Here is a 13,576-nt window from a genome sequence, read left to right as displayed (position 1 = left end):
AGCCAGGTAAAAGTACAATGCTGCCTCACTTTTGCTTATAATCTCTTAACACAGGGGTTCCCTAAGTGGTCCATGAATGAGTTTAAGGAGGCTCCTTGAAGGTCAGATAAAAAACAAAAACAACATTTACATTCACTATACAACCCACCCCCTTGTTCAAATCAATAGTTTCCAACTGAAAGAACTGTCACTACTCATAGTGTTGACCACGAAGTATCTTTTTGCTGGCTCATTTTCACTATTCAATATGTATCATTATTCTCTGCACAATCGCCATTTTGTGCCATTCCATGATAGCAAGTGCCAATTCTAATTTTTTTAGTAGTAGTAGCAGTAGTAATAGAAGTAGTCTCGTGGAACTGGTGAGAGTGCAGAGAAGGATAACCAAACTGATAAGAGGCATGGAGGAGCTCAGCTATGAGAAGAGGAGATTAAGGGGGAATATGATATGCAAGTACATAAGTGGTCCATATAGTGAACTTGGACAAGGGGGCACTCTTTATGTCTAGAGGATAAAAGATTTAATCTCCAAATATGGAAAGGTTTCTTCACAGTAAGAGCTGTGAAAATGTTGAACAGACTCCCTTTAGAGGTGGATCTGGCAAGCTCAGTAGATTGCTTTAAAAAAAGACCTGGATTTTTTATAAAATGTACATAATATAACTGGGTACTAACATTTATAGGTAAAGTTGATCCAGGGAAAATCTGATTGCCTCTCAGGGGATCAGGGTGGAATTGTTTCCCCTGCTTTAGCAAACTGGATCATACTTTGATGGGGTTGTTTGCCTTCCTCTGGATCAACTGTGAGTGAAGGATTGTATATTTTTCTTTTGGTTGAACTAGATGGACTTGTGTCTTTTTTCAACCTATGTAACTATGTAAGTAGTAGTAGATTTAAGCAGTGTTTGCTTTTTAATTTGCACAAGATTATTGTATTTCATTTGAGTAGGAGTGGACATTTATTTTTTGAATGGAAAGGAGTAAGTTTTTTTTTTAGGATTGTTTACTTTTTTAAACTTTGTTCATGCCATATACAGTATGTATGAGGCAACCAAATTTCAATACAATAAAGCACATATATTAAATTGCACTGGCATCTTGCAGAAGTAGGCAACGTCAGAACATTAAATTTTATTGCAAACCAAGATTGGCTTGATAAGGAGAGGCTCAAAAATCAACTGTAACCTCCACTGGATCCCTTAGCTCAATTCCAAATTAGACATTTTCTTGGATCCCTAACATACAATATGTCAGGCCACTTTCCCCTTGTGAGTGCCCTTGCCCTTTGTTGATATTGCATTATCTGTATGATCTTTCAATGTCTGTATTTTTTACAACTGATCTGCTCATTATTGATGAACAACCTGTAAGCCTTAAAAAAAATATTATAAAAAGTTCTCTTTTGTAAAGCAAGCTGCAATTTTTGTTTGCTGACTCTTAAAATTAATTTCTGCTGCTAAATCATTCAGATTGTGTCAGTTATAAAAGAACACACTCCTTACAGTGTCACACTCATGAAGAAGCAGATGAATGACTTTGCATGGCAAATAGAACAGCTTTCATCCCTTATAGTACAAGAGGTCAACTACTGTCATGCTACAGGAAATTCTTAGACGTGTGTAGAGTTTTTCCAGTTTTGTGTGGATTAAGCCAAAAAGCACATAAAAAAAAGTGAGAATTTCTTGTAAAAATCCAACAACACACAACTACTACAACTTATCCAAGCCTCCAAAAGCTAGTTCTTGCTACAACATGATGAAGCCAAGGTATACACAATATATACATATATCATCAAGCAAAGTTGTAGGGTTTCTTCTATATTATTTTAAACTACACGGTCTTGCCTAAAGAAAGAAAATCTCTCTTCAGTCCTAAAGCTCAAAGAAATGCTTGGATGAGAATCATAATATCCAAAGGCAATTCTATGAGGAGATAATTAAAGCTTCCAATATCTGAAGTGCTTGTTATTGCTCACAGAGATTTTGTAGTTTGCCCAGAAAAAAAAAAACTTGTTTCCAGTCAACAAGGAAAATAAGGAAGAAGCATTCAAGATGCAAGTACTGCTTCAGTCCCATCTGACAAGGTGCACAAAATGTGAAATCCTGGCAATTGAGCAGACAGAAGCCACCCTGCCTGTTTTTGCAAAGATTTTGTCGGGGCTATAGTTAGCAGACAAAGATGAGATAACAGTTGCAAAATCAGCTTTTCTGTTCAGTTCATGAACAACTTAAAACTTGTAATGACAGGGAAATGTCTATGTCTGCTGGCTGATATCCTAGTGGTTATATTACCTGTCTAAAAAAAAAAAAAAAAAAAAAAAACTTGTCCTGATTACTAATGTTCTTCTCTGAGATAAGCAGCAATGGTAGCATCCACCTGCACTGATATCTACACCTACTCGTCTAATCAACATATATTTTTTGGTTGGTAGAGCTCACAAGATGTGCTTCTAAGAGGATGGTCAAATCATGCCTGCAAGTCTAATTCGCCTTCTAAAGTTTACATGCAGCCTAATGGCCCGTACACGATTAGAAAATTGTATTAAAAATACCGCTTTCAAAGCGATCGTACGAAAATCTGATCGTCAGTACACAGCTTTTGAGAGCCGGTCACTACAATTCATCCAATATTATCCGATGGGATAAGCACACATTTTTTTCATATGATACCAGATCGTACGATTTTCATATAATCAGCACAGTTGTCATTTGAAAATATAATACAAATACACTACAACACATTACATCACTTCCAATATTTTATTCTGTTGTGCAAAAATTTTCATCACATTAGTAAGCTCTTAACCACTTGTCAACCAACCGCTGCAGTTTTACTGTGGCAGAATGGCACGGCTGGACGAAACGGCGTTACGCTGTGCTCCCGCGATTGCTCGTGACACACTGAGAACCGGGATCTGTGTGTCTGTAAACACACAGATCCCGGCTTCTCTGAGGGGAGAAGAGACTGATCGTGTGTTTATACAAAGTATGAACAGCGATCTGTCATCTCACCTACAGTCCCCTCTCCCCTTCAGTTAGAACACAGAGAGGGAACACAATTAACCCCTTGATCTCCCCCTAGTGTTAATCCCTTCCCTGCCAGTGACATTTTTACTGTAATCAGTGCATTTTATAGCACTTTCATAAATGCCAATGTTCCCACAAATGTGTCACAAGTGTCCGCTGTGTCCACCATAATGTCACAGTCCCGATAAAAATCGCAGATTGCCGCCATTATTAGTAAAAAAAAATTCTATAAATCTAGCCCCTATTTTGTAGACACTATAATTTTTGCGCAAACCAATCAATATGCGCTTATTGCAATCTTTATTACCAAAAATATGTAGAAGAATACATATCGGCCTAAACCTAGAAAAAATTTGCTAAAAAAAAAAAAAAAAAAATGGGGATACTTATAGCAAAAAGTCCAAAATATTGTGTGTTTTTTTTAAATTGTAAGAAAAAAAGAAAGGTCTATTTGTGGGGGAAAAGGACGTCAATTTTGTTTTGGTGCAGTGCCGCACAACCGCTCATTTGTCAGTTAAAGCGGCGCAGTACCGAATCGCAAAAAATGGCCCGGTCATTCAGCAGCCAAATCTTCCAGGGCTGAAGCAGTTAATTTTCGGTATGAAACTAGCATGTAGAGATGCACCAAAATGTTGGCAGCCAAAACAGATCGGCTGAAAATTGTGTTTTTGCCATTTTGCTAACAAACAAAAAAAGCGCCAATAATGGCACTGAAAATGCATGCAATTTTACTGCGATTATACCGCAATTTTACTGTGCTTTTGGTGTATTTTTAATAGGTCATGTGACTCAAAAACACATCAAAAACATAATGATGCGGTCTTGCTGCGTTTTCAAAATCTCTCTCTCGCTCTGCACAAATTGTAGAGCAATATTAATTTGAGCGTAGTATTTATGTAGCGCTTTAGAAACTAAAGCTTTTTTTCTACAATTAAGGGCACTGTAACAAACAATACAATGTAAAAGATGGAGAAGCATAGGTTATAACACTTTTAATGTAGCATACAGAAGTCTGCAATAAATCAAGGTAGAGTTTCTGGGATATCTGTGGAAAGGGCAATTTAGAAAATAATATACAGTAGTTGTGCTCACCATTGTATTCAGTCTGATATTTGACTTCAAATCTGAAATAAAATGATGGCATTTGGAATTTGATAACCAACCAACAACTTCCAAGTACCCTTCATTATCTCGTCCCACCATCTATGTAAATATGTATTTTTATTATTAAAAAAGATACAATAAAAAATGTTTACCACTCTATCCACAACATACACTTCGATTGTAGGTAGGCATATGCCATTACAGGTATGGCATAAGTGCATGTGGCATGCTTTGAAGTGTAAATTTAGTGGATGGTATGTTATTAGTATGCAGTTCTTTTCAGTTTTGTTGCAATAGTGGGTTATTCATGGAAAACTAGGCATGTTCTTATGCTTTCTATAAGCACCAAGCATTCATCAGGGTTGATTTACTAAAACTGGAGAGTGCAAAATCTGGTGCAGATCTGCATAAAAACCAATCAGCTTGCTTCCAGTTCTATTTTTTAAATGGAACAATTTGAAGTTAGAAGCGGATTGACCACCATGCACAGCTGCATCAGAGTTTTCACTCTCCAATTTTACTATATCAACCCCAATGTCTCTCTGCATTTGTTGCAGATACCACCTATCTATAAGGTACCTTTTAAATATTCAAAAAATCCAGGAAATAAATACTTTTAAAACTTTGTCCTCTATACATTATAAAATCATTCAATGCATTAAAAAAAAAAAAAAATTAAAGTGATATTAAACCCAAAAGCAAACATTATTATGTTATATTGCAGCTTACCAATTCTTAGATATGATGGTTGCATTCATTTTCTTTTCAGGCTTTCTTTGCTTTATTTCCACCTGGTGATCTAGCCAGCAAGTCTGCTGGCAAGCGCTCTTGCAGTTACAGGTATGATATGAATCATTTAACACTGACAGGGGTGTTTATAATGGTCCTCTTTTATTTATTTATAGAAAACCTTTATTTACCCCCCCCCGCCAAAAAAAAAGAAGAAGAAAAAAAAAAAAAGCTTGCTGTAACTACTTATAAAGCATTAACTGAAGTTTAGTTTTATTTACTTAGTGTATTTAAATCATCTAGTACATTTAACACTCCCTTCCCCCCAGACTAATAATGCTGCTGTCCAAATCTGGCCCTTTCTCCTTCATCCAGAGTGGGAGCACTCTAATACAAGGGGTTGTATGGTTTGCCAGATCACCAGAGGAAAACAGAGGGAAAAAATTTAAAACATATGCAGTCTCCGCATCTGAAGATTGGTTTGCTGCAATTTATTATATTTTTGGGTTTAGGTTTAATACTGCTTTACAGGCATAGCCCACTTTTAAGTACACAATATTTACTAAAGCTGGAAAGTGCAAAATCAGGCTCACTTCTGCATAGAAACCAATGAGCGTCTAATCCCAAATTGTTCAATTAAGCTTTGGTAATAAAACCTGGAAGCTCATTGGTTTCTATGCAGAAGTGAGCCTGATTTTGCACTTTCCAGCTTTAGTAAATAAACCCAATTTTGTACTTAAAAGTGGGGTATGGCTGTATTGGCAACATTTTTTTTTTAGATTTGATTTGGATAAAGTGGTAATGGGGTTAGAACCCCTGCAATGTTTTTATTGCTGTCTGTATTGCTGGTGGAAAGAACTATTGCTTCCAATGGCCTTGATCACCAATGTCACTCGTAATGAAAGTGAAGGTTTATTAATTTTAAGAAAAATTAAAATTAATAAGATTTCAAAACGTCTATTGATCTATAAAAACACAAACCAAAAAATATTCTATAAAAACACACACACACACACACACACACACACACACACACACACACACACACACACACACACACACACACACATGCACTAAGAGCATTTATTAAGAAACATGGGCTATTTTAATTATTAGATCTCTGATTTTATATTTTAAATAATTCAGTGTTGCCTAAGAAACAACCCCTTTATTCATCAAAGGCGAATTTAACCTCGGGAGCAAAAGAAACATATTTTAGGATATTCAAATGATCCTCATTTAAATTGCCCAGCACTTCTATTCCCTTAAAGAACACATTAGTCATTTTAATATTTGACTTCCTGCAGCTTGGGGTCCATTGGGAGCTATTCATTAAAAACAGCGATATGGCCAGAGTTCTTCTCCTGTGCCTACTGACGCACATATCATTGATCTTCATTTGGCCGCTTCATGGCTTGTGCTTTCACTCAGTGGCCATGTTATTACCCAAATTATCTCAAGAGTTCCTCATGGATTTTCAACAGTCTCGATGTTTGGAACAGAAGCCATGAATGTTTCCAAATGAATTAGATGCTATATCAGGTAAACTGAAGTCGGGAGGATTGTCAAAATCCTTATTGCTCTACTCGGTAGCAGATTCTCCTTGATCTCAGCCATGCTGTCTCTTGACAGCTCTCTGGCAGCTGTGTGGCTTTATTCACATAACACAGCTCATGCTTTAGCTCAGAGTTCTCTGGCAGCCTCAGCTTAATATTCTCAACACATACAATCTTCACATATATATACACACACACACACACACACACACACACACAGGTAGATTTACTAAAGGCAAATAGGCTAAAATGTAATTTTCCCTTAGCTTAGTGAATGAGCAGAAGCTTTGCTGATCATCTAATCCTGTGCAAGCAAAAATATATATATTTTTTTTTCGCATGATAAATTATTATTTGCAAAGCAAAATTTTTCACTAAGCAAAGGGAAATAATCCCTTGCAACGGTAAAATTCCCCTGCAAAGTGAACAGTCTATTTGCCTTTAGTAAATAAAACCAACCTTACTGTATATATCTTTGTGAAAACAATTTAGAAATAGACCCTATAATAAAATCCATTTAAATCCAACAGCGTATTCAATTGTTTGGCTGACGGATACCGACATATTTTGAAACAGAACACAAACACAAAATGGAAGCACAAGGCCCTCATGAAGCACTGAACATTTATAATGATTTATGCCGGCCATACACGGTTCGAATTTCGAAAGAATTTTCTTTTTCGAAAATCGTATCTAAGAATTTTCGTATGAATTTCGCACCATTAGTGGGCTGCAGTAACAGCCGATTTTCGTGCGGAAATCTAATTTGAGGAATCGGACATGTTGGGAATTTTTGGAAAAACAAACGATATTCTAATCAATGATGGGAGAATCGTGCTAGAAATGTAATAAGAAAAGAAAATTTACGGAGAGAAAAGAAGATTCCCGGCCACGGAAATTCTTTTCTGTAGCAACATGAGGTGAAATTGAAGGCTTGGTTGGCCGAATTTCGAAAATCAATGGCGGCATCAAAAAAGAAAACAAACTTTATGATTTTGAAAAGAAAATTTGTTCGAAATTCGACCATGTATGGTCTGCATAAGGGTTCATGCATACAGGCATTTTAAAATATGCCCATTTGCACTTTATTGTTCTGTCCATTTATGTGCACATATTCAAAAATGATGTCAGGACACACCTCTGAAAATGATATAATCTCCACAATGTGCACAGAACACTGAGTTGTATTATGTATAATATGAGCACTGGCTTGCTCCACCGTTTGGCCCCGTAGAGGGATCTTGCCTGGATTCCACTTGTGTATTCTGTATGGGTTCCTGCCATTCAAGCAATCAACTATTAAACTACGCCTCCATCTCTGGCTCCTGAAGAAGCAGCTCATACCGCAAAACATGTAGAGGGTCATAATATGGTTAGAATGGCAGAAAAAGGGGTATGCCTGTCTTAAGGCCAGCCTTCCCTCATGGGATTGTGGCAGTTGAGGGGGGACTTGTAATAGGACAGGAAAGGTCACATGTTTAATAACCTTCTGGAAGCCACAAAGGGTCAGCTCTGATAGGTTGAGAAAGGTCAGCTGACCCTTTGGAAGCTTCCAGAAGCAGGATGAACCTCTATTTAAAAGGGGTAGCTGAGGAGATTCTTTGCCAGTCGCCAGAGGATCCTGAAGAGCTCCCCACCAGTCGAGGCCTTTTTATGTGGTAGGTCCCTTTCACCTTGAAAGGGGGGGAGTTAAAGTGTTTATTAACCCCAAATAAAAAAAAAACAGATCCTGTTCCCTTAAAGCATGTTAACGCACGTGTGCTGTTTTATTTGGCCCCCTGTATCACCTGTAATACCTGGCTGATCCTGCCTGGCTATGCCCTCCCCCTTTTACGCCAAATCAGGTATATCAGGGCTGCTGTTGGAACTTTATATGAAGCACAGCTAAAAGTATTGAATGAGCAATCACGTTAATGGATTTGAAACAATTTATACATAGAATAATGAAATAACATGATAAGCAAGAATAATATCTTCACAGTTTATTGTCCATAATGACAACACAATTCACAGTTTAATAATAGTAATTTCATAAAATGTCATTGCAATTCATCAACATAATTGAGTTAATGGTGACAATAAAATCCATAACTATCGATCTCAGAATCACGTGATTGCGATAGTGTAGCATAAGGCTGGGGCTCTACGCGTTTCTCCTCATCAGGAGCAGTAGCAATATGTAGGGGAGTAAGATGAGGAAGTGGAAATATTTTCCAGACACTCTTACCTAAAAAAAAAAAAAAAAAGTTGGCCACAGCTCCCTGGAGATGTTTGCTATCCAGGGTACCCCAGCAATCCAACACCACATTTTTACACATACAACTTTTTGTAGGTAAAAGTGTCTGGAAAAGACTTCCACTTCCTCCTCTGCCTCCCCCTCTTACATCCCCTCTGAGCCAACCATCTGCTCACTCTGCAATTTTTTTCAGTATAGATTGATACATATGGCTACTGCTCCTGATGAGCGGATATTTCCACAAAACACGTAGAGCCCCAGCCTTGTGCTACACCATCGCAATCACGTGATTCTGAGATCGATAATTATGGATTTTGTCACCATTAACTCAATTATGTTGATGATTAATTACAATGACGTTTTATGAAATTACTATTATTATACTGTGAATTATGTTGTCATTATGGACAATAAATTGTGAAGATATTATTTTTGCTTATCATGTTATTTCATTATTCTATGTATAAATTGTTTTGGATCCAGTAACATGTAATTGCTTATGCAATACTTTTAGCTGTGCTTCATATAAAGTCCCAACAAACCTCCTCTTTTTGTTTTAACATAACAGGGATGGAGGCAGATAAACCTACCCACACGTTGCCTCATATAAAGTCCCAAACCCCCTTTCCCCCTTTTTTATTTCATTCAGTTGCTGTCAGAAAGTTCCCTTTACTTCCTGCCTGGTGTAAAGCTGTCAGTGGGACAGGAAGCAAAGGGAAATCTCTCTAACAGAGTCCCAGTGACAACAAGACATATACTGTTCCCCCCTCGAAACTATGAATAAAGTTTTGATTGGACAGGCATGTTAAAGTAAAAAAAAAAAAAACTTGTTGCAGCACTTGGCTCCACTCCCGGACAAAGCCTTGATTCGCCGGGACCCCAATCAAATCGCGGGACAGTTCCACTGAATCTGGGACAGTTGGGAGGTATGGTTATTCCTGCAAAAGGGGCCAGCTTGAAGTGATCTAGCAGGACTCAATTTGCTGACTTTAGCTACACTTTAAAATTGATACCCTCAGTCCTTTACTTTTATGGAAACTGCCCTCATAGAATAGATATTACATCATATGGCTATAGTATGTTAACATCCTTTCGAATTTATGTAGTTAAGCCATTTCCCTTGAAATGTATTGCCAATGCTACACCATGCATTGCAGAAGATATTTTAGACAGCGGTGTACTTTCAACCTTATGGAAGCAGTTTGTTACAATATGACACACATACAAAGCCTGGTCTATGAAGATATGATTTTACAAAATGAGTGTAAAGAAACCCTATAGCACACCTTTTGGAATACACTAAAATGCCAACAGCAAATCTTACCCTTTTTCACCCAATATCAGTACCTCTATGCACAAGACTAAGATGAAATTACAAAAGGAATGACGTGTCACTTTAACCCCTTCAGCTCCAGAAGATTTACCCCCCTTCGTGACCAGTCCATTTTTTGTGATACAGCACTACGTTACTTTAACTGACAATTGCGCAGTCGTGCCACGCTTTACACAAATAAAATGTATGTCCTTTCTTCCCACAAATAGAGATTTCTTTTGGGGGTATTTGAAATGATCACCCCTGCTTTTTTTATTTTTTGCGCTATAAACAAAAAAAGACCAACGATTTTTGAAAAAAAAAAAAAAGAGCCATAATATGTATTAGGGCTGAAACAACTAATCGATCAAATCGACAACTAATCGATTATGAAATTAATCGATTACTATTTTCATAATCTATTAATTGGCCAGTAACAAAATGGGGTTAAAGTTAGAGTCTGTTGATATTTACCAGATTGACCCTTTAATAGTATATCTCTCCTCTAATAGTATATGCAGTATATATCCTCTAATAGTATATACACTATCCCCTCTAATGGTATATACAGTACATCTCTCCTCTAATGGTATATACAGTATATCTCTCCTCTAATGGTATATACAGTATATCCCTTCTAATATATACAGTACATCTGTCTGTCTGTTATTCTCAGAGTGGATTAGATATTTTGCTCCATAACTATATAGTTGGTTATTTATATTCACCACTGCATATAGAGATATTTAAGAATAAATTGCCTTTTTTTTTTTACTTTACATATTAACTAAATTATACGCCACACTTTTTTTTAAGGTTATTAACCGATTAATCGAAACAATAATCGGCCAACTAATCGATTATGAAAATAATCGTTAGTTGCAGCCCTAATATGTATACACTGAGAGGATACCTAGGTAACTGCAGTATATATTTACATCTGTCATGGCATCATTTTGAAAGTCTTTATTATATATATATATATATATATATATATATATATATATATATATATATATTTTTTTTTTTTTATGTCAGCATTATAGTACTACAAATAATAAAAATAACAAAGCAGACGTTCTTGTTAAAAATTGTACCCATTTATGCTTGCCACTTTGCTGCACAGATTTATTTGCATTTCTTGTTAATAATTACATACATCATATATGACAGACAGCATAGTGACATGAATAGAAAGACCACACACAGGTTAAAAGTCAAATAAATGTTTTGCACTGATTATTTAGCTTTTTGAAAACTGTGGCCCAGTGCAGTTAAATATTAATTTGCACCTGCTTACAATTCACTTGGTGACAGGATGCCTCATGGATAAAAACAAAAGAGAGGATGTTGCCATAGCAATGTTAGCTTTCATTGACAAACCTGGAATCTGGATCCCATTTTGATTCTATAGACAGCATGTCCCCATTCTTTTACTCTATTTTTAATACAGGAGGCAAATGCACAGAAGATAAATACTACCAGTTCATTTGGATTCTAGTTTTCTACACCACATTTTATTAAACTGGACACAACTGTCTACTAAGGGGCTGGGCAGCCACTGGGGGTTTCTGCCCCTTAGAACTGACACATTCCCAGGAGATACAACATCTCAGCATCTGGAGGGCAAACATTTTATATGCCTGGCCTGTTGGGTACTATGATTGCTGTGCATGGCATAGTTATTGCCCCAAGCAAATAGCCCAGAATGAGCATAAATGCCGTTTTGCAGCTTGTGATGGATTTGCCGAGCAGACAACGTTCACATTTCACAGTCCTGCTATTCCTCAGCTACCTACGAAAAAATTCTTTTGGGTTTTATATAAGACTAGAAAATGACAGTTTTGGTAATCACAACTTTAGACTTCCAAGAAATGCACAGGTGCATTAGCAAGCTTCTTCAATGTTTAAAAAGTGACTATTAATATTTATGACCTTTTATGTACATATGGGATGAAATGAATAAATTATTGGAGGTAATGGGAGTTCGTGCAAAAGGAAAAACAGCTTCCAGTGGGGAAAAAGTGTGTTAGTTATACATTAGTCTGAGCCACAAAGCTGGTCCCAGGGCTTGAGATTTATAGAATTCATTACATGGTTTATTTAAAATATGATACAAATAGTCTGACAGTGGTTTAGCTAGAATAACTAATCAAATAGTATCTAAAAGAAGTCTAATGAGAATATTGTTGGAGAAAAAAAGAAAGAAAATAACCCTCATCCTTCAGAACGGATTTAACCAGTCTCCTTATTCAGCAAGAATAACATTTTTGGGCTATTAGAAGAGTCCCTAACTGGTCAAACTATCCATTTCTTTTTAAAAGAAAGCCAGGCCTTTGTCTGTAATTGTAATAACAACAAAGTGTTGACTGCGCTAACCCCTGTTTTGTGTTCCTAAAATACACCACTTATATCCTACTATTATTATACCAGTGAATACAAATTTATAAAAATGAATAAAATTTAAAAAATGTGCTTATATCATATACACATAATTATCAAATGATTAAGTAGTGTGCCAAAATGTCCAATCTATATAGAAAGTGAATTAAAAAAATTGAGTAATTAAATAATAAATCAATCAATAAGTGTCCAGTATTATAGCTGGTTTAAGTGTGCCAGCTATATCAATCACAATAGAATGTCTCCTTTGTAAATTAGACTATTCCAGTGCTCCTTTATCCCACAGCCGTGTTTCCAAGTGACTAATCCACCAATTCAGTGACAACACTACCACCTTATGGACTGGGCAGTCACCAGATAGTGGTTTAAACACACCTTTGGTTCATTAGAAGGGATAACCACTCCGCTCAGGATGTTAATCTAGACTACTCCCAATGAAATAGACAGAAGAGGCATCCGTCCTCACAAAAAATAGACAGCAATCATTGGGCAATACGTATATACCGTTTATTTTTAAAAGGTTAAAAAAGGAGACTCAAAACTCACATTTCCATGTGCCCATGTGTCGGCACCAAACTTTTCCAGCGTTTTAAATGGTATCACCATGTATCCCCATGTATTTCCTGTGCCGGCGTGCATCTCAAGCCTCACTATCACTCAGCCGGAGGGACGTAGTGTTTTTCCCAGCAGCCTCTACGCGTTTTGCAAATACAATTGCATCATCAGCAAGCTGTAATTGAAAGCCATGGAATAGCTTCCTTTATTTCTTGGCAGACTGGTCCCTCCCTTACTATTCTGAAGTAGCATTTATCAAGACTAACACTTGTAAGACCCATCCCTTGCTGGTAATGTTAGTGGGGCATGTTTTAAGAATAAAGACCATCGAAGTCAAACTGCAGTCTTCAAAAAGCTAGAAAACTGTCTGTGCCCTTAGACTTAAAGGGGTTGTAAACCCTCTTGTTTTTTCACCTTAATGCATTCTATGCATTAAGGGGAAAAAACACCTGGCAGTGACTGCCGCCCCCCCCATTTTACTTACATGAGCCCGGGAATTTCACACACCGGAGATGCCCTCTTCCTCTGCCTGGGGTTCTCGGCTCTTGATTGGATAGATTGATAGCAGCACAGCCATTAGCTCCTGCTGCTGTCAATCAAATCCAAGGATGCGGGAGCCGGGCGCAGGGCCAAGTCCAGCATTCGTGTCTATGGA

General features: G+C 37.0%; 1 protein-coding gene across 18 annotated transcripts in view; it reads right to left on the bottom strand.

Moving 5' to 3' along the window:
* The window catches only part of TNIK (TRAF2 and NCK interacting kinase), a 367,731-nt gene that overhangs the window by 291,410 nt on the left and 62,745 nt on the right, over positions 1–13,576 (bottom strand). The window lies entirely within an intron of this gene.

Source organism: Lithobates pipiens, unplaced genomic scaffold (assembly GCF_037356315.1).
Source record: "Lithobates pipiens isolate NorthernLeopardFrog02 unplaced genomic scaffold, aLitPip1_a1.2 Scaffold_18, whole genome shotgun sequence".
NCBI classification, from domain to species: Eukaryota; Metazoa; Chordata; class Amphibia; order Anura; family Ranidae; genus Lithobates; species Lithobates pipiens.
The sequence above is the reverse complement of the archived record's forward strand: the minus strand, read 5'-3'. Positions and strand labels throughout refer to the sequence as shown.